The 26,645-nt window shown below is 38.1% G+C and overlaps 1 pseudogene; it reads left to right on the top strand.

Annotated features, from left to right (window-relative positions):
• Positions 1-1,308: 1,308 nt before the first annotated feature.
• LOC145031289 (UDP-glycosyltransferase 90A1 pseudogene) lies at positions 1,309-2,879 on the top strand (annotated as a pseudogene).
• Positions 2,880-26,645: the final 23,766 nt, after the last annotated feature.

Here is a 26,645-nt window from a genome sequence, read left to right as displayed (position 1 = left end):
CATTTGCCACTAAGCATATCATTATTGCGATACGTGTCACCCTTGTTCAAAATTGTACGGAATTTGATGATTACGGCATTCCAAAAAGCAACTCTCTTCATATCGTTCCCAATAGTTGGTTGTTTTGAAGTACCGCACCAAGCCGTCACCAACGCATGCTCTTCCTCCGGTGTCCACCATGTTGGAGGTGCTTCCGTTTCGTCCGTCCCGACAACGACCTCTTTCCCTTTCTTTTTTGGTCTCCCTTTTTTTCCCGATGCTCTTTGACTACCACCAGCTTGCGTCTCAACAACGAGTTCTTGCGTGGGTGTGGGTTGTGTGACTGTTTGGCGCATGGGACCGAATGGGGTAAAAAGGTTTTGTTGAATGTTTGCATTTTGTTGCATAAATGGCGAGGTAGGGAATTATAGTAGGGGTGAGGTGAGATTGAAAAAATTGCCGGAATATGGAATTTGTGGTGAGTTTTGGGAGGTTAGAAGGTTTATGTATCCCTCATATCCCGCAAAACCTAATGGAGTGGATGTGTTTGTCTTCGGAGGAGGGGTATTCGGGTTTTGATCCATAGAGGGTATTTTTTTTTTGAATGAAATAAAGATGGATATAGATAAATAGAGATAGAGAGGTAAAATGATATATATAAAGTTAATTGAAGAAGTAAATTTTTTTTTTTATTAATTATACCGTATGCAACGGTATTATTACCGTTTTTCAACGGCTAAAAAACAAAAAAAGTTCGAATTCTACACGTTATGGCTCGTTATCGTGGTAACATCTCATGGCGTAACGCGCCTTAACGCGACCCTGGGGCGGTGTTCCGCGCCATGGCGCCGTTAAGGGCGTATGTCACGTCATATAACACGGCTACCGCGTTGCCCATACCCGAGCGTCTAAGAGTCACTCTCTCACACACGTACGCCGCACGTTAGGAAAAAATGGCACCACTTTCTCTTCTCTTTTGCTTGGTAATTCTTAGGTGGAGCTAACTAAGGTGGAGGTTTTACCATGCTATTTTCATGAAACCAATCGTTTTACCAAAACTCCGTACGTCTTATAATAATGTTTTCCCTGATGTTTATGCCGGTTATGTTGGAACAAATCTGAACCACATTTCATTTTGCTTCACATCTCAAGACAATCCTATTAATGAATACTGCCCTTATTATCAATTTGCTGGCATAAATAATCACCACATATAATCATGCACACTTTCCAATACCTTCTTTAGAAACTCAATAATTTATTATTTCCATTCTATTTATATGTATATAAACCGAATTATGACCAATAACCTCATTAAACCATCACAAAAAGAAAATGTCTTCCACAGAGGCACATCACCCTCATTTTGTATTGTTTCCGTTCATGTCCAAAGGCCACACCATACCATTGCTCCACCTAGCCCAGCTTCTCCTACGCCATGGCGTTTCTCTCACCCTTTTCACCACAAAAGCCAATCGACCCTTCATCACTCACTTTCTCCACCATCATGCACCAGATTCAATCTCTGTTATAGACCTCCCATTTCCTAGCGATGTTGAAGGAATACCTCAAGGTATAGAGAGCACCGATAAGCTACCTTCCATGTCTGTATTCTGGCAATTTGTCACAGCAACGAAGCACATGCAGCCACACTTTGAACAAGCACTCAACAATCTCTCCCAAGTTATCACCTGCATCGTTTCCGATGGGTTTTTAAGCTGGACACTTGAATCTGCAAATAAATTAGGGATCCCTCGCCTCTCGTTTTTTGGCATGTCCGGCTACTCAACCGCCGTGGCTCTAGAAGTGGGTGCAAACCGGCTGTTGTCAGGACCTGAGTCCGATGATGACTTAATCACTGTGACAAGGTTCCCATGGATCAAAGTCACTAGGAATGACTTTGACAAACCTTTCAATCAGCCAGATCCCACGGGTCCTCAACAGGACTTGCTAATGGAGGTTGTGATAGCAATGGCGAATAGCTATGGACTGATTATGAACAGCTTCTACGAGCTAGAGCCGCTGTTTATTGACTATCTGAACCGAAAGTCTAACCTCAAAGCTTGGTGCGTCGGACCACTGTGTTTGGCTGAGTCGGGATTAACAGTTCTAGATCACGATCAAAACCCCAAATGGGTGGAATGGCTAGATGAGAAGCTATCTCAAGGACGCTACGTTTTATACATAGCATTCGGAACTCAAGTCGAGATATCAACACGACAACTGGAAGCCATATCCAAGGGTTTGGAAGATTCCGGAGTGAATTTCATGTGGGTGGTGAGGAAGTGCGAGAGCGAGGTGATGAGTCATGTTGTTGATGAGCTTGAAGAAAGAGTGGGAGAAAGAGGGATTATCGTACGAGAATGGGTGGACCAAAGGGAGATTCTGAAGCACGAGAGTGTAAAAGGGTTTTTAAGTCACTGTGGTTTAAACTCGGTTATGGAGAGCATATGTTCAGGGGTTCCGATACTAGCGTGGCCGATGATGGCTGACCAACACCTGAATGCGCGGATGGTGGTGGAGGAGATAAAGATCGGTTTAAGGGTGGAGACGTGCGATGGATCTGTTAGAGGGTTTGTGAAGTCTGAAGGGTTGAAGAAGATGGTGAAGGAGCTCATGGAAGGAGAAAGGGGGAAAGAGGTGAGGAAGAAAGTTATGGAGGTTGGAAAAGCTGCGACGGAGGCAATGGAGAAAGATGGATCATCCTGGCGGACAATGGATGAGCTCATAGACGATGTTCGGACTTTTAGAAATCTTAACAGAGTGATTTGAGTCTTCGTTTTATCGATCCTGTTCTTTGTAAGATACGTGTAGTAATGTCGTTTTTCTAAAAGTATTTTTATCGGTTTCCACTACGATGAAGCTATGCCATGCATGTCCTTCCTGTCGAGTTTAAGGAATTTCTTATATCTTATATTTTCTTCTTGGTCCTGTAAGAGTTAACATTATTTTAAAGAATAAGAGCACAAGTTCACTTTGTTTTTTCCCAAGAAAAATGGTTTGTTATTTTTATGTAAATTTTCTTTTTACCATTTAACAAATTAAACCGTAAAATATATACAATTTTTTTTTTATCTAAATATGAATAATTTTTTTTATAAATTTTGTTAAGATTTTCTATACTTTCTTATAATATTTTTATGATATTTTTTTCCTATATATTTTTTTAATATAATGTTTTAAACTTTGCTTATATTTTTTTAAAATTTTTTTATACTTTGATATAATTTTAATACAAGTGCTTTTAAACCAAATATTTTATAAATGTTTTAACTTTTTCTTGCAAGTTGTTAACTTTTTTATTTTATATTTTCATATAATTTTTTTTTATAATTTTAATACAATTATTTTTAATTTTTTTACAACATTTTTAAGGTGTTTCACAGATTTTGTATGACAATTTAATATTCTTTCGTAACATTTTAAAATACTTTCGTTAAATACTAGTTTAAAATATTATATTAAAAAAATTAAAACTTTATAAACTTCTAATTAAAAAGTATTAAAAAGTTATAATAACTTAAAACATTTACATTATATAAACTTTTTTTTTTTTTTTTAAAAAAACCCTCCATACTTATTGTTATATATTTAATTTATTTAGTTTTATTGTTAGATACTATTTACTTTAAAAATACTGTATATGCTTAAAAATAAAAGATAAAAATTATAAGAAGCTATGTAAAATATTTCACAAAACAAAAACATATTTATTAATTAAAAAATAAAATTTAGAATTAATCAATATTTAATTAATATTTTGGAAATTATGGATATTTTAAAAATAACATTTGAAGAAAATAATACAAACAAATATGAAAAATAAAATCGCTATTAAAAGTGGGGAAAATGACTTATCCGAGTAATTAACTTTTCGTTTTTTTCACGTTAAGACAACTTTTTTTATACACATTTGAATATTTAACTTGTTAATGTGTTCACATATTACCATTATCACTTGCTATGGTCGGTTACAATGGTAATATGTGAACATATATAACAAGTTAAATGGTTAAATGTATAAAAAAATAAAAAAGTTATATAAATATGAACAAAACAACAAAGATAATTATTCTGATAAGTGATTCCCTTTTCCATTAATTTTCGTTTCTTTTTCAAATTTTTGGCTTTAGCCTAATAGTCGGTGGGAGGTCATTTTTTATAATGTGGCCTACAAAGATAACGAGATGAAAGCCAAAATGTGTAAATAGGATGGTAGGAGGGGATTTGATGACAACATTGTGAATGCTTAAGAAGGGTGTCGACATGGCTGGATGGCCACCATTTTTGGGTAATAAAAGATTGTATTTTTAGGTTTTATACTATTTTTTTGAAAAGAGACTATATGAAATATCTTTAAATTAACAACAAACTTAAAAAAAAATATTATCGACGGGTAGAAAAGTATAACAATTAACAATAAACAGTCACCTACCAAACGGAGATATATTTAGTCCAAAGACTTTAATCTTTGTTATATTATGGTCCCAAAAAAATTATTGGTAGAACTCTAAATTTGGTCCCTATGGTTAGCCAAAAAATATGGATGAAGTCCAAAATTATTTCAACTTGCATCACTGGTCCAAAATCGGTTTTTTTTTTTTTTTGGTTATGATCCCTGTTAAACATGAAAAAACTAGAGTAAATTGCAAAAATGGTCCCTGTGGTATGCAAAATTTTGGGGTTTTAGTCCAAACCACGAGTTTTTTGGAACCATAGTCCTTTTGGAGTGGTTTCTATGTGATTTTGGTCCCTGGACTTAACTCCCGTTAAGTTGGAACTGTTAAGCCCCCTCACGTGCCTCACACGTGAGGGTAATTTCGTTATTTCATATGTCAGGGACCATTTTTGCATAAACGTTTTTTTGGATTAATTCCTTTTAAATACCCCCACTTCATGCGATCTTCTTCCCCAACGTCTCTTTTCTTCTACCCTTCTTCTTCTTGAGCTCTGCTACAACAAAAATGGTGCTATGTTTTTGTGGAAAAGTTGCTGTGGTGAAAACGTCTTGGACCCCTTTGAATCCAGGAAGGAGATTTTTTGCATGCCATACGAATGATTCCGTTTGTGGGTTTATTGGGTGGCTTGATCCCCCAATGTGTGCTAGGTCTAAAGCCATCATACCTGGTCTGCTAAGAAATTTGAATTCAGTGCAGGAACGGTGCAATAAGTTGGTTAGAGGTATGAACATGCTACAGGATCAATGCAATGGACTGATATGCGAGAACAACATTTTGGTGGCAAATGTCAGAGCATTGAAGGATGATAATTTGAAGCTGAAAATGTACATGTTTGGAAGTTGGTTTTTCTTTGTGATTGTATTCTTTTATATTTGGTTTGTGTAGGGGTATACTCTGAAGGGTGTTTTGGTCATTTTGTTGTAATTTTATGTGATCAAGTTTATAGTGACTTATGATGATAATGATATATGTATAATTTTATGATGCAAGTGTAATGAATGTTTTACCAAAATGGTATGAATGTATAAGAATTAACATATGAATAGAAATGGTATGAATGTGTTACCAAAATATATATATTAGAACCAATTGTACATAACCAAAATACACATTTCATTAAGATTTGTAATATAACAACCAAAGTTTCTAAACATAACAACCAAAGATTCTAAACATTACCAAAAGGGACACATTACCATACCTAAGATAACAACCAAGTTTTCATAACAACCAACCAAAAATTTTCAACAAAATATTGTAAACATAACAACCAAGTTTTCATAACCAACCAAAATCACAGAAAACTCCATGCATGCATGACACATTACTTCTTGGATTGATTCCCACCTTGCCCTTTACAGGTCCTAGAGTTGTGTCCCTTGTTCTTGCATTTGGTACAAGTAACACTGATATGCTTCCTTGATAGCTTCTGCACTCCATCATTTGCTGGTTTTTGGGAACCTTCTTCTTGTGCAGCATTCACTCCATCACCTTGACTTGCCTTCTGCTTTTTGCTTAACCTTTCACCCTCACTTTGTCTTCTCTTTTTCTTAGGCCTTCCCACCTGAGTGCGATGTGGAGGAGGGATTAGCTTTGTGGGACATTCACTTTTGGGCCACATGGATCTACCCTTAATTGGCTCCACCTTAAAAGAATAAGTCTTTTTCCATGTCTCTAGAAAATACACCTTGTGAACCCATTTGTAAATGTCAAGCTCAGCCTCTGGGTCTTTACTCATCTCATTCAAAGTTGCAATTGCATGTCTGCATGGAATTCCAATTAATTCCCATTTTCTGCAAGTGCATGTTTTGTTCCTAACATCAACCACATGTTGATCCTGCAAAGCTCCTGTGACTTGATACTTGTCTCCCCCGTTCCACCTAGCAATGTATTGTGAAGCAACTGTTTTTCTTGCAGCTAGGATGTCTGTTGCTGTGGGTGTTAGTGGACCTTTAGCCTTTTTCATTTCCTTCATGACATTGCATATCCTCTTCATTAGATACTCCCTTATGAATTCTAAACATCCAATGACAGGTTTATCCCTTCCTTTCTCTATCTTCCCATTAAACGCTTCACACATGTTTGATATCAACACATCAGAAACTGCTCTTCCTGTGTGTAAATTACAATTAAAAAACATTTAATACAATTCACATACAAGTAAAACAGTTCACTAAGTGAAAGACATAAGGACCAAATTGGAATATATAGATTTACCTGAAAAATGACTCCTTGCCCAATGTTTAGGAGGAATTTGCTTCAACCATTCACATGCCTCCTTATCATACTGACTAAACTCCTTCATCAAATGTTCAAACTCAGGAATGGTAGTAGCTGATGCACACCTCCATAAGTGGTCCCTGTACTCTGTTTGCCTCCATCTTTTCCTCATATTGTCATGAATATGTCTGATACAATATTTATGCTCAACATTAGGAAAAATTTGCTCAACTGCAGTATGTAAACCCTGCAAAAGTTAATTGTCAATCATTAGAATTAACTTACAACCACACTTTAAATGACCAAATATATAAAAACTACTTCCAACTTTACCTTTTTCCTATCACTTATGAAAGTAAAATTTGAGTTTCTTCCAAGGTCCAAGTCATCCCCAAGGTTATTTAAAAACCATTTCCAGCTTTCTGTGTTTTCAGACTCAACAATCCCATATGCTAATGGGTAAATTCCATTATTGGAATCAAGACCAACTGCTGAAAGGACTTGCCCAGGGAATGGTCCTTTCATGAAGGCACCATCAAAACCTAATAAGTCCCTAAGGCATGCCTTGAACCCTTTTTTCAGTGGACCCAAGCACACATAAATTCTTCTAAACTGCCTAGTTGGGGAATCAGGGTTAGGCTCAGAACATACATATATTTTCACTGTGGTGTCTGGGTTGGTGGCTTGAAGTTCGAGAACATAGTCCCTCAACAGTTCATACTGCTTTGTGTAGTCACCAGTTATATGCTTTCTTGCCTTATCCTTTGCCCTGAACACCTTGTCCATACGAACACCCACTTGGTAGGTCTTTTGAAAGTGATCTTGTATGGCTCTCAAAGGTATATCTGGATTCGCCTCAACTTGATCAAAGATTTTCTTGCTGATTAAAGAAGCAGTACAAGCCCTGAGTTTCCTTGTTTGCAAACATGTGTGAGTTAGGTTTAAGGTCCTTATAAACCAGTCGGATTCAGGATTTTACCTAGATGCATGAATGTACCAACCACATGTTACTTTTTGTGTCTTTAATTCTTTACCCTTTCTTTTTGAAGTGGTAGCTTGACTACCCACTTGGCCTTTATTGGTGACAGGTACAACACCTCTACACTATGCCCTAAGCCTTACATTGTCATTTTTTTTAAAGAAAAGATTCCTTCTTGATTCTAGTGCATGCAGATCAATTGCCTCCTTTAATTCTTTTTTACTATTAAATTTATCTCCAACTGAAAAAGATTGTTTATGTACTACCCCAGGACTGCACCTTTTTTCTTTTCTCAAATTCTTGATAAGAGCTCTTCTCTCTCTGTCTTGGCCGGATCCTTCATCCAAAGATTCAAATTCCTCATTGTTAATCACTTCCATATCTTCAGGTTCATGCCCATGAACAACATTTATACAAGAACCTTCCACATCACTTTCAACATTGATAGTGAAGTCTCCCATGTCCACATCCACATCCTGTATATTGTTGTCAATATCCATTATGTCATCCATATGATCTTCATCTTCTATTTGTCTCTCATCTTCTTCATACTCTGGATCACCATTTTCAGATTCATCATACTCTTCAAAATTTGGATCACTTTCTTGAGATTCATCATCCTCTTCATACTCTTGATTACCCTCTTCAGATTCTCCATCCCCTTCATACTCTGCATTATCATCATCACTCCCAATCAAATTTTCCATAAGGTTATCAAATAACTCATTCAATTGTTCATCAGCATTATTAACAGGGGGGTGTTGTAGCCTTCTTCATCAAAAGTTGATGCCTCTTGAACAACATTTGCAGCCTCCCTAACACCATCCATCTCATCAATATGAACACAAGTTGCTGCCTCCTGAACATTAGTTGAACCATCCAGATCATCATTCTTTTCCTTTGAAATGTGAACAACCTCATCAATATAATCTAAATTAAGCCTCTTGCTACAAGAACTTTCACCTATTTTGGAATTCCCAACCCTACCCCTTCTATACTCTGGTGAGAAACTATCATTCTTACTCCCAAAAAGAATCAGAGACATGAACTCACCAATAGGCTCACCATTACCATGGTTCACATTTTTCATTGGAGAATCTGCATGAACTTGACCCTCAACTTCAGCCCCTTGATCATCATTTTCTGGTAATTCCTCAATGACAACTTTACCCTTTGCATTTGGTGACATGAAGTAAGTCAATGAATTTGTCTTTCCATGCTCTGTGTACACCTCAATCAACTTGTTATGTGCAATGTATTTAGAAAGGTTGATCACATCCTGATCATTCCCTAAAGCTCTAAGACCAAATTGAAAGTCACCATTGGGTATCCTAAAATGGTAGTATATAACTGGGGATTCATCAGCGAATTCTGAATTCCGTGGGTCTGGGTAACCTAGGTCAAGCATTATGGAATCAAGTTCATGCACAGAAAACTCATCAATGTCCAGATAATCAACATAACGCACTTCACCTCCAATGTACTTTATATCAGGTAATTTAGTAAATTTCCCACCGTGATGAAGCTTAATACTAAACCATGTGGGTGCACCAGCTAAAAATCAAAATTATACATATTAACAAAGTTAAAATTTTGCATTTTTTTGTTCTAAATCAATAAGAAAATGCAAAGTATAAAAGTTAAAGAAAACAGAGCAGCTTACCATATACAATTGATACATCAACAACTTCGTGTTTTGGTCTGATATGCCACATTACGAACACCATTTCGTATTAAACGTATGCCCTTATATGTGTAGTGTCGATTATCTTGTTTGGATAAGCAACGAGGGTTTTTTGCAGGTTCAATGGAGCAGAAGCAAGAAGGAGGGAGTTGGGGAGTTGACGAGAGTTGGGGAAAGTAAATGAGGGGTAAATGTCAATTAATCCAAAAAAACGTTTATGCAAAAATGGTCCCTGACATATGAAATGATGAAATTACCCTCATGTGTGAGGCACGTGAGGGGGCTTAACAGTTCCAACTTAACGGGAGTTAAGTCAGGGACCAAAACCACATAGAAACCACTCCAAAAGGACTATGGTTCCAAAAAACTCGTGGTTTGGACTAAAACCCCAAAATTTTGCATACCACAGGAACCATTTTTGCAATTTTGTCAAAAAACTATTATACCCTTTTAATTTGTTTTTTATACTTTTTATATTTCTTTTACTATATTTTTAATTTAAAAATAAAAATTATATCAAACCCCCAACCCAACCCAACCCCTCGATTAACCTTCTCTCTCTCATACACACACACACACATCATCATCATCATCATCTATCATCGTCATCTTTCTATCCTCCTTGAAAATTAAAAAACACATGCATACTTATATTATCCATACTTGCATCTCATACACAAATACAAACAACACAACGGAAATTGATTCATACCCATCTCAATTCTTCAAAGTATTCCTTTCTCATATAATTTTAAAAACAGGATGTTCCATTGGACCTTCATTTTCATGTATGAAGCTTTTATTTGAGGCTAATTTATTGAAATTATCTTCTCATTGCGGTCCGAAATGGGTGATTTTTTAGTCTTGTACTTTCAACTCACTCTCCAACCTTTCTATAATGGAGAAAATCGGGTTTTTTCTCTTTTGTGTTCTTTTCACTTTACCACTCCCCTTCCTTCTTGCTGGTAGTGACTTACTCACTCCACCTGATGCATAATTTCATTTCAAAGAACATGTATCAAAATGTTAAATTTTTTTCTTTCAACAATAAAAGCATCCCAACCCTTCAAAACACCTTCCTTCTCTAATGAAGTTTCAATCTTTTCCAAAATATTTTTAAATCATGATTTTATATAATTGAAGTACATCCTTACGCCTACAATAAATCCATATTATAAAGGAAGTTGGTCGAGTGAAAGAAGGGATGATTTTTATTACCTCAATAATTTGTCAAATAAATGGCAGCTCATCAAGAAACACATCTCATTGCTCTTGTAGAAGATCGTGAAGCAAGTTTGAACATCAGAAAGAGATTAAAGAAGATGATGAAGGAACTCAAAGGTGAAGATTCCAGTTCAAGAAGTGATGCAGAATACTCTATTAGTCATCGTCATTCATCAAGACCCAAAACACCCTATTTTTGGAAGAAACAAGAAAGATGTTTGCAGGTGGAGCTCCATACATAGACCTCGCAACCGGTGGGAGGTGTTTTCCAATGGATTACATGTGGATCTATGGCGGAGATGGAGCAATGTGGTGTTGGTGTTGGAATTCTAAAGGGGTGATGGTGAAATTAGGTAGATCTGGGTTTTCATCGGGATGAGAGAGAGAGAGGGGGGGGGGGGGGGAGGGAGGAGAGGATATTCGCGGGTAGGGTTGGGTGTTTGGTGTTTCCTCTTTTAGTTTTTTATATTAGATAGGTACTGTAACCACAAAAAAGATTTGATTTTGGACTAGTGGTTCGAGTTGAAAATATTTTGGACTTCATCCATATTTTTTGGCTAACCATAGGGACCAAATTTGCAGTTTAGTCAAAATTATTTTATAAACTCTTCCAAAAATTAGTATTAAAATCACAAGAATAGTCCCCCCATGGTACGTCAAAACTCGTATGTTTTGGCAAAAAAATTTGGACTAGTACAAGTGATCCAAAAGTTTAATTTTCTTGCGAGTTTAGTCCAATTTGGTTTGAACTTTTTTGTAAAGACGATTTTGCCCTTATTATTTAATTTTTCATTTTTGTTTGATTACCAACGATTAAAAACAATTAAAAAAATAAAATACTCTATCACCCTCTCTCTTTCATCTACATTTTTGTTTCAATTCCAAACAAACCCACATCCAAAAAAACATGTTTACGTTGTCTTAATTTTTGTCAAGAAACATAAATCCATCATCCTTCTCTATCGTAGAAACAAAAATCGTGAAACCCGTTAAATCATATAATCTTAACCCTGTAAACACATTTCATCTTTAGAACCAAATCAAATTCAGAAACACATTACATTTTCAGAACCAATTCAAATTCAGAAGCACATTACATTTTTAGAACCAAATAAAATCGTAGAAATACATGTGTTGAGAGGTTTGTTTTTGTCAAGAAAAAACCTGCAAATTGAATTCAAACACAAAAAACACAAAAAAAAAAAAAAAAAAAAAAAAAAAAACTCACAAAAAAAAAAAAAAACAATTGAGGTTTCTAGTGGACCTAAAGGAGTTAAAAGATCGGAGGCGGTCACCACCATTTATTACATGTCGCCTGGAGCACCTTCGGAGGTCTGAGCTCTTCATTTTCCGAAAACAAACATGTGGTCTAAGCCATGCGTCGGAGATGATGGTTTAGTTTCCGTGTAGATCTGAAGGGTTTTAGTGGCGTTGTAACTCGAGGGTCGAAGAAGGTGATAGAATGTAGATGTTTATAGGTTTTGATACAAAATATAAGTTTGTTTTCACAAAAACCGGTCAACGGAAACGTTAAAAATAACAAGTTTATTTTTAGTTATAACAAAACCAAAACATCAATAATCTATTTATAGAGGTTAGAATGAAATAAAATAAAATAAAAAAGAAAAACAACCAAAGAGTGTTTTAGAATGTCAACCTTTGAAGCATTTGATCCCACTGGTTTTGGGGTGTTGATGAGGATAGCAAAAATTCAAGAGTAGAATTTCTCTATGTGTACCCACCATCAAGAGTAGGAGACTTGGAATGCTAGTTCCTTCTTGTAATACTTTGTTCTTTAAGCCTTTAAGTTCTTAAACAATTAAGCACTAAAGGAATAAACAAAGTAAGCACAAAATCTTCAAACTCGAACTTCAAAAGAAAAGAGGAAGAGGTTATAATTAAGCACTTGTAATACTTTGTATTTATCTATTAATTCATTGAAAAGATTACATACATCACTTATGTATAATTCTTTGTCGGGTCTTTTGTTCTTTAACTACTAATAGATAAAGATACTTGTGAATCATCTTCCTATATAAATAGGATTTACATATATCAAATGAATAAAGCTCATTTGCCTTCAAAAATTCCATCCTTTTGAAGTTGGTATATGTGTTACACATTTATATAGTCATGATGATTATGACATACCTAAGTTTCAATCAAATATCATTTGATTATTTAGGTGTTATGATCAGAACTATCAATTTAATGAAAGCTTATAGATTTACTTCATAATTAACATTATGAGAAAATATTCTTTAATACAACGTTGAAGAACATGAATGTGAACATTCATTTAAATGATAAGAGAATCTAGATTTATTCATAAATTTACAACTATAACATGTCCCTATAAAATAGGTACAAAACATCTATTGTTTAAATAAAGACCATAACAGAACTTGTTATATGTAACGTACCAAAATTTCCAGATAAAAATTTTCATTTCAAACATCCAATAGTCATGACAAAACAGCCAAAAAGTATCATAATGAAAATAAGATCAGAGTACAAATCCCAAAATCAGGTAAATGTGGAAAACATGGGCAGATACTGTGCGATCAAGATGGACTCTTCCCTTTCGAACTAGAAATACCTGAAACACAAACGGAAAACTGTAAGCACAAAGCTTAGTGAGCTCCCCAAAAATACCTTATACCGTACATACATAACAGTCAAAGCAATATTGGGTCTATTTCAACCCTTTCGGTCTCTTTTAACCGATACTGGGTATATTTCAACCCTTTCGGTCTCTTTCAACCGGTACTGGGTATATTTCAACCCTTTCGGTCTCTTTCAACCGATACGGGGTATATTTCAACCCCTTTAGTCTCTTTTAACTAGTATTGGGTCTATTTCACTCCTTACAGCTAACACATAATCATATCAGTAAAAGTCACACAGAGACAATAAGCATATGCAGGCAATACAGGAAATTGTCACGAAGATAATTATCATCCTACCAACATAGTCTAGTGGGTCGGCATTGGTACCTTCGACCCACGAGTAAAGTGAAGGAAACTCACATCAGACTGAAGATATCAAATCACACTCGAGCTGCTAAATGTGAAATCCTCTCACTAAATCACAAATAATAAAACCCTAATTATAAATATGGCCAATAACCCAACCCGAGAGACCAAACCCTAAATCCTGACTTATGGGTAAAAGGTTTCTTTACCCTTGCCTTATTGGGCCTAACACACTAAGGCCCAAATACAAACTAACCCAATGCCTAAAAGATTTTCCATGCCTACTATGGGTCTAAGATCAAGAAGGCCCAGCACAGAAAGGCTTGCGACCCAACAAGGGCCCAAATTCCTAAGTCCAAAATGATCCGAGATTAAAAGCCCAAAATCTCCTCTGGTGAGTATGCTAAGAGTACCGTCAGTACGCACGGCATACTCAAGATCTCCGCATTGTCGAGACCCCAAGTGCGTACGCGCAACGTACACCTGTGTACGTCCGGCGTACGTCCCAGTGGGCCAAGTCTTGCTTTTAAGGTCTTAATTCACTAAGACCTAATGTCCAACTTCATATATAAGCTTCTTAGAGCATATTAAGCCATAAAGTTGTAAACTTTATGCTCTTGCATGGATTTAAAAGGTCAAATCTTGGATTTTGTCATACTAACTTCATGAAACAACCTTCAACCCTTGCATGGTTGAGCTTAATCCATCAAGACACCATTTATATGCTCAAGGACATCAGAAACTGTAACGACCCAAAATTTAGGACCAAACATTTCTTTTAATAAATCATTACTTAAAGTAAAGTCATCATTCCAAAACATAATATGAGTATAAGTTTTCAAAACACATGTTCATTAATAGAGTAAATATTCCCAGGCTGTTTAATCTATGGTGTGTGCCATGCGATCACCCCGAGCTCTTCCCTTCGCTACCGGAAGTACCTGAAACCAAATTTGAAAACCGTAAGCACGAAGCTTAGTGAGTTTCCCCACCCTACCACATACCATGCATAACCACATACTGGGCCACACCCACTATCTTGGGCCTCGCCCCCTACCTCGGGCCTCGCCCGCTACAACGGCCCCGCCTGGTTTTGAGCCCCGCTCGGATACAAATCTGTTTTACTTAGGCCTCACCTGTCACAGGGCCTCGCCCGCCAACAAATAATAACACATAAACATTTCACAACACATAACTAACACATGCAACTGGTTCTGTCCTAAGGCCTTGCCTACCTTGGGCCTCGCCCATGTCCTGCTACTGATGAGTCATGGAACCCCGTCCACGCTCCTAATGATAGTGAGGTACGGGCCTAGTCCACTCTCACTCCTGTTCTAGTTTGGTTCTCGCCCCTATTCTGCTACTAATGAGATATGGAACCCCATCCACACTCTGCTATTGGTGAGATACGGGACCTCGCCCACACTCACCTCCCTACCAGGCACATACATGTATCACACAGACAACAAGTATAAACTATCATATAACAATTCCTTGGGCACCCGCCCGCTATTACTGGACCTCGTCCTGAAAATAATACTAGCATACTGTGCCTAGGGCTAACCCCCGAGTCTTCTACTCATAACTACATGGGCCGACATTGTGGCCTTAGACCCATTCACACAAAGGGAAACTCACCTGTACTGGCTGAACTTGCTGATGATCTCACTAGTTGCTGCCCGACAACTCACGGAACTCCTGCTCCCCTTGCTCCCCGAACTACCAATATCAATGCAACACTGAGTCTAACTGACCCCCGAAAGACAACCAAGTCCACCCTGGTCCAAGTCAAAGTCCTGGTCAAGGTCAACCTTTCAGGTCAACCCTACTCGCCGAGTCACCCTACTGACTCGCCGAGTTCATAATGTACAGATTCCTTCCATTCGCGACTCGACTCGCCGAGTCTACCGATTTCTGAGTCCAGACCTGTCCAACTCACTGAGTCTCCACCCGACTCACTGATTCGAGTCTCAACTCGAAGGGTTTGGGGTTTCACGATCTGACTCGCCGAGTCCAAGAACCGACTCGCCGAGTACAAGGCAATCTTCATATGACTCGACGAGTTGTTCATCCCACTCGTCGAGTTTCTCCACAACTTCATGCTACTCGCCGAGTCCACTCAAAGGACTCGCCGAGTCCCTTCAGATCTCTTTACATGCAGAGGACATTTGAGTCATGCATGAACTCCAAACTGTAGATCCACCCTTCCCAAGCCTTTTCCCCACGTAAAGTTGCAAACTTTACGTGTAGAGAAGGCGATCTAGGCAAAATATGCTATAAACTAGGGCTTAAGGCAAAAAGACTCCATGATCCACTAAAGGGATGATACTTTACAGAATTCTAGACCAAAATAAGCATGGATCTGAGGTATCATCCTCAGATCTGAACCTCTAGCTCAAAGGTTACTCTTAAGCCAAGAATACCCAAAACACACACAAAGATCTAGGTGCAAGTGAGGGGAGATAGCAGCTTGTTACCTCCAAGATGAACACCACTGAAGTAGATCTCTGATCTACACCTCCTCCTTGAAGCAACCTACTTGCCCTTCAAGTTCCTTTCCCCAAAGTTCCTTCCTCCAAGCTTTAACTCTCAAAATGATGGAAGCTCTCACGAATTCAAGGGTACACTGGCTCTCTAGGGTGATATGGGGGCTGAGGGAGGGACATAACACCCTTTAAATAGGATACAACTCTCAGGATTAGGGTTTTCCTCATTCAGACCAGACTCACCGAGTCACCTTGGCCGACTCGCCGAGTCGGTCGCTTACTCCTCGACCCGGATCCCGCTCGGACTCGCCGAGTCCCTCCTTGGACTCGCTGAGTCTACCCTTAAATTAGGGCTTTTCTTTCCTTTCTTGGCCTTTGAAACTTTGGGTGTTACAACTCTCCCCCACTTAAACTAAACTTCGTCCTCGAAGTTTACTATACTCTACTGCCGACGATCTGCCTCTAATGCCCCACCATCCATTCTAACACCAGCTGCCTAACTTTGTTGGCCTTCCGTTCAGTCATTCGGACTAATGCCAATCCTTACCAATAATAATCTCGGGTGCATCCTGACCCTGAACATCCTGGAAACACAACTTACTCAACCGACAATCTTTCTGGTATTCTCCGAGTACTGCAACATAGGGGTTCACCCCTTCTTTCCTTGCGCGATTTCCTTGCCTTCCCAAGGCAACGCTCCATAACCATTTATCTCCTCTGCCACTGTGAAGACCCTGTCTTCACCCAATCTATTACTCCCGCTACTCAGTATGGGTCATCATTGCCAGTATCCACTTGGCGTTCTTTCTACTACCGTTCGGTGCCGAGCAACCCTCGATCGACTAACTGAATTCCACCACACTGTGGATCCCCGCACCACTACTGACTAGAAATTTTGCTATTCCTTAACTGGCTTCCGGATTAACTGAGACCATCCTGGTCCCTACCAACCTATCAATATCTGGATTACCGACTCTTACCGATTGCTGACCCAACACAACCACTAGTCGCTCCCAGCGACATTCGAAGAAACTCCCGCCACCTATACTTCTCAATCTATTCTACCAGGCTGGCACTACAATATTCTGGGATCCTCGACCCCCCCCCCTATCTAGACACTAAGATCCTTACCAGGTCCCACCTGCACTGCTAAAACTCACGGGCCTCGCCCACGGGTCTCACCCAACCATACTACTGAGCAACGCTGCTCTCATGTCTCACCTATACTGCTATCCTCATACAGGCCTCGCGCACAGGTCTCACCCGACTATATCTTAGAGCGGCCTCTTCCAAGGTCTCATCTCTCAATGGCTATACAGGCAACTCCATACCATTCTCATCCATTCCCCATTCCCGATCCCTATCTGAATGCTAGGAGATAAGGGCCTCACCTCGACTCCGCCAACGAAGCTACTACCAAAATGCTACGGCTGCCCCGTAGTCTAACAACACTTCCACCACTGACTGCTAGTGAATGCTACGGCTGCCCCGTAGTCTTACATCACATTCCACCACTGACTGCTAACACGAAAACATCTCCTGCTATTTGACCTCACGATCTCCATTCCAACTCACACGAGTCCTACATGCGACCCTTTAACCTGAATCCGAACAACATACCAACCATTACCCTTTACACGCACGCACTGATGGGAAGTTCTCAAACTGTTGGATTAATGTCTAAGTCCATAACTATAATTGGTAAGACTTGACCCGACCCGGCATGGTCCATTTGGGTTGCATGGCATCATGCACTTGGATAGACTATAATGAGAGAAATAAGACACTTATGGTTATTAATATATTATAAGTTCTAGTATATTAATAATAAGAATAATAAGATTATTTAATTAGTATTGATCAAGAATTAATCTAGGATTAATTAAGTGATCAAAAGAAGACTAATTAAATATATGGGTTGATTGTGTAAATCATCCATACTTGTATAGTGGGCTAATGCTCCATGGATTATCTAGTTGGGCCAAAACCCATATGATGCTCCATGGTATATTTGAACCCATGGATCCAAGGAAATGGAAAGTCATGACAATTAGAGTTTACCCTAATTGTATAACTATATAAGCATCTTATTCTTGAGGAAAATCGGAGACTAGAGAGAGCAAGAAAGGGCTAGCCGATTTTCATGAAGAGTGTATATTCTCTCAAGTTATTCCAAGTGTATTTGGTGTTGTGTGAACCATTTGAGGTGTCACACTTGGGGCACTAGGCACTCAAGCTTCATGAAGACATTCTACATCAAAGAGGTATATATTCTATCTTGTTATATTGATAGTTTTGTATGCTAGATTAGGATAATACCTTGGATGTTCATATTTGCATGTATAATAGAGAAAACATAGATCCAGGGTATTTAGGGTTGCATGTACACTTAGGAGTGTTAGAATGCTCATAACCCAACAGTGGTATCAGAGCCTAGGTTTGTTTTCTTGTTATACTTGCAATAGAAGCTGAAAAATCGAAATTGGTGCTGTCAGCCCAGCAGACTCGTCGAGTCCATGAAGGGACTCGATGAGTCCAAGGCAAAATGCATCCAACTCGCCGAGTTATGTTCATGCACTCGACGAGTTGGACCCCATACAGCATATTTTCGAGGTTTTTGGCTAGAAATGGACTAGGAACATTACCCTAAGTTGTTTTTGAACTTATAAACTTGTTTTGTTTAATGTGGTAATGTTCATGCTAATCCATTTTCAAAGATAATTGTCAATAGATTCATGTTTTGTATTAGTTTAAAGGTTAGACTAATTACATGAAAAAGTTTGATTTGAATTATCTTGTTCTTATGAGTTGCTTAGATTAATAGAAAAGTTAATTGAAATAGTTGTTTTCAATCCATTTTAATCTAAGAGTTGAGTATAAAATGTGTTTGTGTAACTTGTCCTCAAGTTACATGAAGAGTCACATTAAAGACTCATAAAACTCATAAAATTGGCAAAGGTTACAAAAATGAAGAGTCTAATTCTAATTAATTGGAGTTATGACTCCATAATTTGTCCTCAAGTTACGGAGGACCAAGAGTCTCTTCATTAAATTAAAAAAAAAAAAAAAAAAGTGTAACCTTAATTAATTCCATAAGTTATAAAAATAAAGAAAAGTTAATTCTTTTATTAGTTTAAAGTCTTCCATAAGTTATGGAACTTGAAGAGTTTTTGGATTAAAACTACTTTAAACACATAAGTTATGGAATTAATTAGTTTTGAATAGTTTCAAAACTTGCCCTCAAGTTTTGGAATTTGTAAAGTTTTCTCTTATGAATACTTTATGTCCAAGTTAGCCCTTAGAATTTTAAAAGTTAAAATTCAACCCTTATACTTTATAATATTATAAGTTAATAATATATATATGTATAAGAGTAAAGTCGGTCTTACCGCTAGTACGCCTCATTCACGAAGCCGGTCTATAAGGTGGGTATAAGGTTGTTGCCTATAAAATGGCAACTTAATGGGTGTCCACTCTCACCCACCGCTTGCTTGACCGGTGGAGGGTCGTTAGCCGAACGGGTTTGACAAGACTAGAATTCTCCCTTCATTAAAAGTATTAATGATAAATACTAAGTAACTAAACTGTTAATAATACCCAATCTTAGTTACTTAGGAAAATGTGAATAAGGTGCTAATCCATGAAATTACACTTTACACTTTGTCTAAGTCGTTAGTGGAGCGTGTGTGGTTAACCGGCACACTAACTTGGACTTAACAAGGTAAGTAAAGGGTGACTTAATATTTATCATAGGATCGATGGAGCGTGTGTGGTTAACCGGCACATCGATTAAGGGGTAAACACTTAAGGGTACCAAGTAATTTGCATGGTTACTTCATAACCCAACACAAACTCCCAACCCTGAACTACTCAATCCAAAAAACGCTGAACTACCTCCTTTCCTTCTCAAAAATCATATACCCGATCTGGATTTGCGTGCCCTTACCCTTATACACTCGGAGGATTCTTCCCCACTTTGATCCTGCTTACACCTCGATGCTCGATGAAGAGAAATCCTAATCCTTGCTACCATAATCAATCCACTGAGGAATCCCAAGCTTACCATAGCTAAGGGTCTAACCTGACCATTCTAAAACTTATACAGCTCCGAACTAGCGAGACATACCGAGTCTCTCCAAGGCATGCTACAGATACTGCACCCTAAGTAACCTTCTTCGATACAACCCATCCCTTAATTACTAACCAATATCCAAGGTATGCAGATGGCATATAACTCGATCATAGACAACCCGCTAAAAAAATAAAATACTCATACAGATAATGATGCAGAACCATAACAATATAACATCATGCACAAAATAAAAGAACTGAAAACGGAAGTCGCATACCTGCAACGTCCGGCGCTGCTCGCGTCTCCAAAGTAGCCATCTGAAGAGCCCTGCCTCCAACTGCAGGCGCCTCTACACGGCCCTGACGGCCGTCTGTGATCCTCAAAGTTGCAGGGGCAGGTGCCATCACCCGTCCTGCTGAAAGCAAATTGGGGCACTGGGCCTTCTTGTGGCCCCGCTGATTGCAGTGAAAACATATCAAGTCTGATCCCTAAGTGATGGTAGCAGTACAATCTCTGCTAAAATGACCAGTCTGACCGCACCTGAAACAGCCAGACTCACCACCACAACCACTCCTACACGCGCCCCCGTGCGTCCTGCCACACCTTCCGCATCGACTGCGGTCCTGATAATCCCTCGATCTCGACTCCGATCCCTTGGGCCTTTTGCCCGAACTTGCGGCTACCTGAACCTCATCCGGCTTCCTCTTCCGGATCTGCTCCAAATCAATTTCCCTCTCCCTGGCCCGAGAAATCATATCTTCTAGCGTCTTACAACCGGACCTACTCACAAACTCCCTGATGTCATCCCTCAGCATCTCGTGATATCGCGCCTTCTTCATCTTCTCATCCGCGACATACTGCGGAACAAGAAGGGCTCTCTCCCTGAACTTGGCGGTGATCTCCGCCACAGTCTCAGTAGTCTGTGTCAAATCCTGAAACTCCTGGGCCAACTGCTGCACCTCAATAATCGGTGAAAACTCCGCTCTGAACCGAGCTGAGAAATCACTCCAAGTCATCGCGTCCAACGCGGCATCATCACCCAAAGCATGACCAATCTCTTCCCACCAATCCCTCGCTCTGTCCTTTAGAAGACAGGAAGCGAGTCTGACCTTTTCCTCCTCAGGACACCGGCTCGTACGGAATGCGTTGGCAACATCAGCCAACCATCTGCTGCTAGCGATGGGGTCCCTGACTCGTCGAGTAGGAGAGAATTTGGTCGTGTGCTTTAAGTGACAAACTCGACGAGTTGGATCTGAAGGATGAAACCCTAATTTCTAGGGTTTTACACCCTATTTAAAGGATCATTTTCCTCCTTAGCCTCCCTTACAGTCCTCTCTTGAGTCTAGAAACCCTAAATCATTGCTTACTCTCCATTTTCATGACTTTAAGCTTTGAAAGTGGTTGCATAAGGAATATTTTGAAGCACTAAAGCTTGGAGCAAGAAAATGGTTGTGGATCTGAGTCCTACTTCATCTTAGCATCGTTTTGGAGGTAACAAGTTGTTACCTGGACCTTCTTCTAACTAGATATATTTATGCTTGAGATTAGGACCATTTTAGCAACATTGATGATTCATTTCGGGTATTGGGTATGATATGAAGTTGCAACTTCAGATCTAAGCTTATCTTGGCTCTTATGGTCATAAAGCCTCTGCCTTTAGCAAAATAATGCCTTTCCGTTACCTATAACCTCTTCTTTAGCTTGATTTGGGCCACTATCACCTTGCATGTACCTAAAGTTTGCAACTTTATGTAGGAAGTATACCTTAGGAGCTTAGATCTGTAATGTTGAGCTTTGGGGTGGCATAAAATCATATGAATGGAGAAAGGACTAAAGGAAATCGACGAGTTGCATGGTCTACTCGGTGAGTCCGATGAAGATTAGCCTTGAGGGTTTCTGCATGAACTCGGCGAGTCGGCAAGACGACTCGACGAGTCAGTTAGGGTTTTCTCGACTTTGGACACGCCTGACCTAAATGAGTTGTTTGGAAACTCGACGAGTCAATTGGGGGTTTTCATGACTTCTCGAGTTCCGGAAGGACTCGATCAGTCAGTAATCTGCACTCGATGAGTTGGATCAACATGGATTGTTGACCTTGTCGTTGACCATGACTTTGACCAAGGGTTGACTACTTGACTTCTTGGGGTAGTTTGGTAAATTGGAAATTTATGGAAATGGTCTTATGGTAATTATAGGTGGTGGAGTCTGTGGCAGTGATTCGAGAGTTTGAGCTTATCACTTTAGTATAACATTTGCGAAGTGAGTTGTCCTCACTATACTAATAGGTTCGAATGCACTAATTTCGACCCTTTTCGGATTGGTATCCGATTTTATTGCACGTTATGCTTTATGATATGTATATTGTTTATAGGATGGTTGTTATATTAGAGATCGGTTAGATCAGTATCCTGGTTATAGGATGGTTGTTATGTTAGTGATTAGTTAGATCGGTATCCTGGTCATAGGACGGTTGCCATGATCAGTGACATGTTAGATCTGCATGTTTATTTGTTTATATGTATGTGCACATGTTTGTTGGTTTGGGAGATTGGGTTAAGGTAGGTCCTGCTATGTGTTGTAGGCCAAGACACCCAGGTTGGACCAGATAGACTACAGGCCCGGGTAGGGCAAATTAGTCGGGCCAAAGGACCGCAGAGCAGTCCGGATAAGTTGAAGGCCCTGATAGACGGTCCAGACGTTCTGAAGGCTCGGAGAGCGGTCGAGAAAGACTGATGGCCTATGAGGCGGTCCAGTCAGACTGATGACTCATTATGCATACTGTTTGCTTATATGTTTATATGATGTGGTTATATCTGTATGTCGTTGGTATTTTGGGAGAACTCACTAAGCTTCGGGTCTATAGTTGTTGATTATGTTTCAGGTACTTCTGATGATCGCGGGAAGGCAAAGGCGTGATCAAGCACCTCCTTATATTTTCCTGATTTGATTCTAGGGATACTTTGATGTTTAAACTATTTTGAAAACAAATTGTGATAACTTAATGGTTTTAAATGTTTTAAAAAGTTTTAAATTGGCTTGAATTTTATGGATGTTACAAGTTGGTATCAGAGCCTTGGTTTGAGTGAATTAGAGGAAACACTCGCATGTCTCCAGTCTCGAACTGAGGACAAGATTTTAAATATGATTTTCTTAAAATGTTTTCAAAATAATTGTCATAACATGAAATTTTTCGACCAAGAAAAGCCTAAAGCCTAACCTAGTACAAGTGAATCTACATTGCACTCCTTGTTGCATTCTATCCTTTATAGCCTTAAGGGCTTGTTTATAAGCTTGGATTGAAAACTAAATTGGTTTAGGGTTGTATAATTCAAGTATTAACAAAAGCTTAAGGGTTAAAACAATAAATATTCACCATTAAATGGTGAATTCGGTCAAGGAATCAAAAACAAATGAGAATTTAGTTTTAGGAATAAAAATATCAACTTGATTTCGGTTCTTACACTTCTGGGACATTAAGAATTCGGTTTCTAGTCAAAACATAATGGAGAATTCGGTTTCAAGGTGTTCAAGGTGCTTTATGACCGAATTTCCTTTTCTTTTGGACCACCATATGATCAAATTCATTTCTTTGAGGCCCATTAGCACCGAATTCATCATAATGTGAATGTGTTTGTGTGAATCCGGTTATAGTAGGCTGAATTCCCTTTCGTTTTGGCCGAAAACCCCTTGAATATTTCATATCTTATCCATATTCAACATACCAATGTGATAAGATTCAATTACCAATGCACCGCCTCATAAGTTTACTTTCATATATAAGGTGCAAAGGAATTCATTTCCACATTCACAAAGTAAACACCTCCATACTCTCTCAAATTTTCCTTCACAATATCATTCTCAGTAAACTTCTCATTCTACAAACTCTCTCAAGTATCATTCTTCATTTCCATCTTCAAAGCAATTAGAAATTAAGTATCTGAATATTCAATCTTCAAACTTGATTTCCCTTGAATACGTAGTAAGTTCTTATGATCTAAGTATCTTTCTATTATATTTCATGCTAGTTTCATATATATTCACACACTATGGTGTGTTTTAAATCCATTAGGAACACGACATCTTTTAGGGCAGATCCACACATTCGAATGCCCATTTGATATTAGTTTATATATATATATATATATATATATATATATATATATATATATATATATATATATAGTATAAATTATGTAATCATAGAAGGATCACACTCATCACTTCTAAGAAGATCATTATTGTTAACTCTATAATTACTTAGTGAATACATTAGGGCTATATATAATGAAGATCCGATAGACATTGGAATGTGTGATTTCTGCCTTTCGTCCTGTTCCTTGTTTGGTTGTGGGACTAAGGCATACCCACACCTTCAATTTTCCATTCGATCTGGATTATATATAATTTGTATTCATTAAGTAATCATAGAATGAACTAGTTTGATCACATCTCTTACAAAGAAAATATAGGATTTTCTGAAGGAAGATATTCCTCACAACTTAAAGAATTATTACAGTTAACTCTATAAGTGCCTAGTGAATACGTCAGAGTTATATACAATGAGGATCCGACAAACAATGGGATGTGTGATTTCCGCCTCATTTCCTATTCCTTGTTTAGTTGTGGGCTTGGGGCAGAATCACACAATCGATTGTCTGTTCGATCTGAATTGTATATAACTTGTATACACAAAGTACTCGTAAAAGGAACTAGTAAGAGTCATTTTACTTATCATTTATTTCATCAGGAGATATAGGATTTTCTGGGGAAAAACATTATGGTTTACAAAGAACAAAGAACCCGTTTTCTAAAACAAAACGCTTATGAACTCACCAACTTTAATGTTGACACTTTTTCAACCCACTTGTATTCTCAGGATCGTTAGTAGACAGGTACTCTCTCAGATGTTTCGAAGACGGAGCTTTACGTCTTAACTTTTGTTGTAGTTTTATTGTTAGAACAAGTAATGTTTTGAACACAATGTAAATATTATGTTATTAATATAATGGTTGTTGTTGCTTTGATTATTATTATACAATTTTTTTTGATATTGTACATGACGTCTTCCGCCCCCGAATGTTTCCGCCGTTCTGGTTTGGGGGTGTGACAGGTAGACCATTGTTTATAGTGAACTAAGTATATCAACCTATAAAAGATATACAACTATAAATACAATGGGGCTAAAGTGCTCTGACTAAAAGTATATTTTTAAAATATAAGTATTTTATAAGAAATATACTAACACTCATACATACAAGAACAGTATCACAGTCATAACTACATAAAAGTATTTGGATGTTGGACATTGTAGTTAAACCTAGACATTTATGTAATCATATCTAGGATAAATATAGTCTGATCAACTATATTTATTTGTGATACGACCAACATGTGTTTGAGAGTAATAGTTGTGTTGCAGCAGGTCTAAAACTTACCACCCTATATACAAAGAAATGATAGAACAAAACATAAAGTTGAAAACACTATAGGAGTATTTTAAGTACTATAACTAACTTATGTGAAAACTAAAAGACCTTTACTGGTAAGGATATAATTACCGAGTGTATACATTAAGGTTATATATAAATGAGATTTTATAGACTTTGAATTGGTGATTTTCACTTTACTTCCTGTTCCTTGTTTGGTTGTGGTTTTAGAGTAGGATCACTTTTTCGAAGGTCTATTTGATCTTAGTTATATATAATTTGTATACACTACGTGATTAAAGAAAGACACGGTAAGGATCATCTACGTAAAAATTTATTTTTAATTAATATGTTTTATTAATCTCGTAGATTCTTTAGATATTTCCATTCTCGCACAACCGACACACCTAGACATCGCAAACAGCCAACAGAGGAATCAAGGTAGAACCAAAAGAGGGTTCGCAAAGAAGATTCCGACAAAAAGACCGGACAAAGAGAAAGGCACTAGATACATTGTTAACAAACCTTACCCTATCAGAAACAAACTAGAGAACATCGTATGCATCATACTAATAACGAAGAAACTAATATAACCTAGTGAGTCAGTGATTACACTGATCACACTATGTGTTAAGTTTATCACGTATTTCATCACAACTAATAACTGCAAATCAAGTCACGGAATTTCAGGGAGGGTAGTCATTATTGAAAAATTCATAAGTTTATTTTCACACAGACTTCTATTATGAATTGATTACAATACACTTGACATTCAATTTATAGCGACTACCGATATCTTACCAACCTTTCATCTTTAAAATTTCTGACAGAAAGATACCGCCTCGTGGATATATTAGGTGTAATAACAACACGACAAAAAATCCACCACCACCACCTTCACAATATGATCATGTTATGTTCCATGTTGCGGTGACTGCCGTCGTAACAGCTGTCATGTCTCATATCCACGCAAGTGGTACCAATGTAACGGGGAAGTAGTGCTAACCCATCTAACCATGGAAATAGCCAAGGACACTCTAAGGAGTGTACATATAAAGACTTCATGAATTGCAAACCCAAATCCTTTAGTGGAAGTGGGGGAGTCATTGCTCTAATGCAATGGTTTGAGAAAATAAAGTC

Source organism: Lactuca saligna, chromosome 2 (genome assembly GCF_052625555.1).
Source record: "Lactuca saligna cultivar CGN05327 chromosome 2, ASM5262555v1, whole genome shotgun sequence".
NCBI lineage: Eukaryota > Viridiplantae > Streptophyta > Magnoliopsida > Asterales > Asteraceae > Lactuca > Lactuca saligna.
This window is presented reverse-complemented; position numbering and strand designations above follow the sequence as displayed.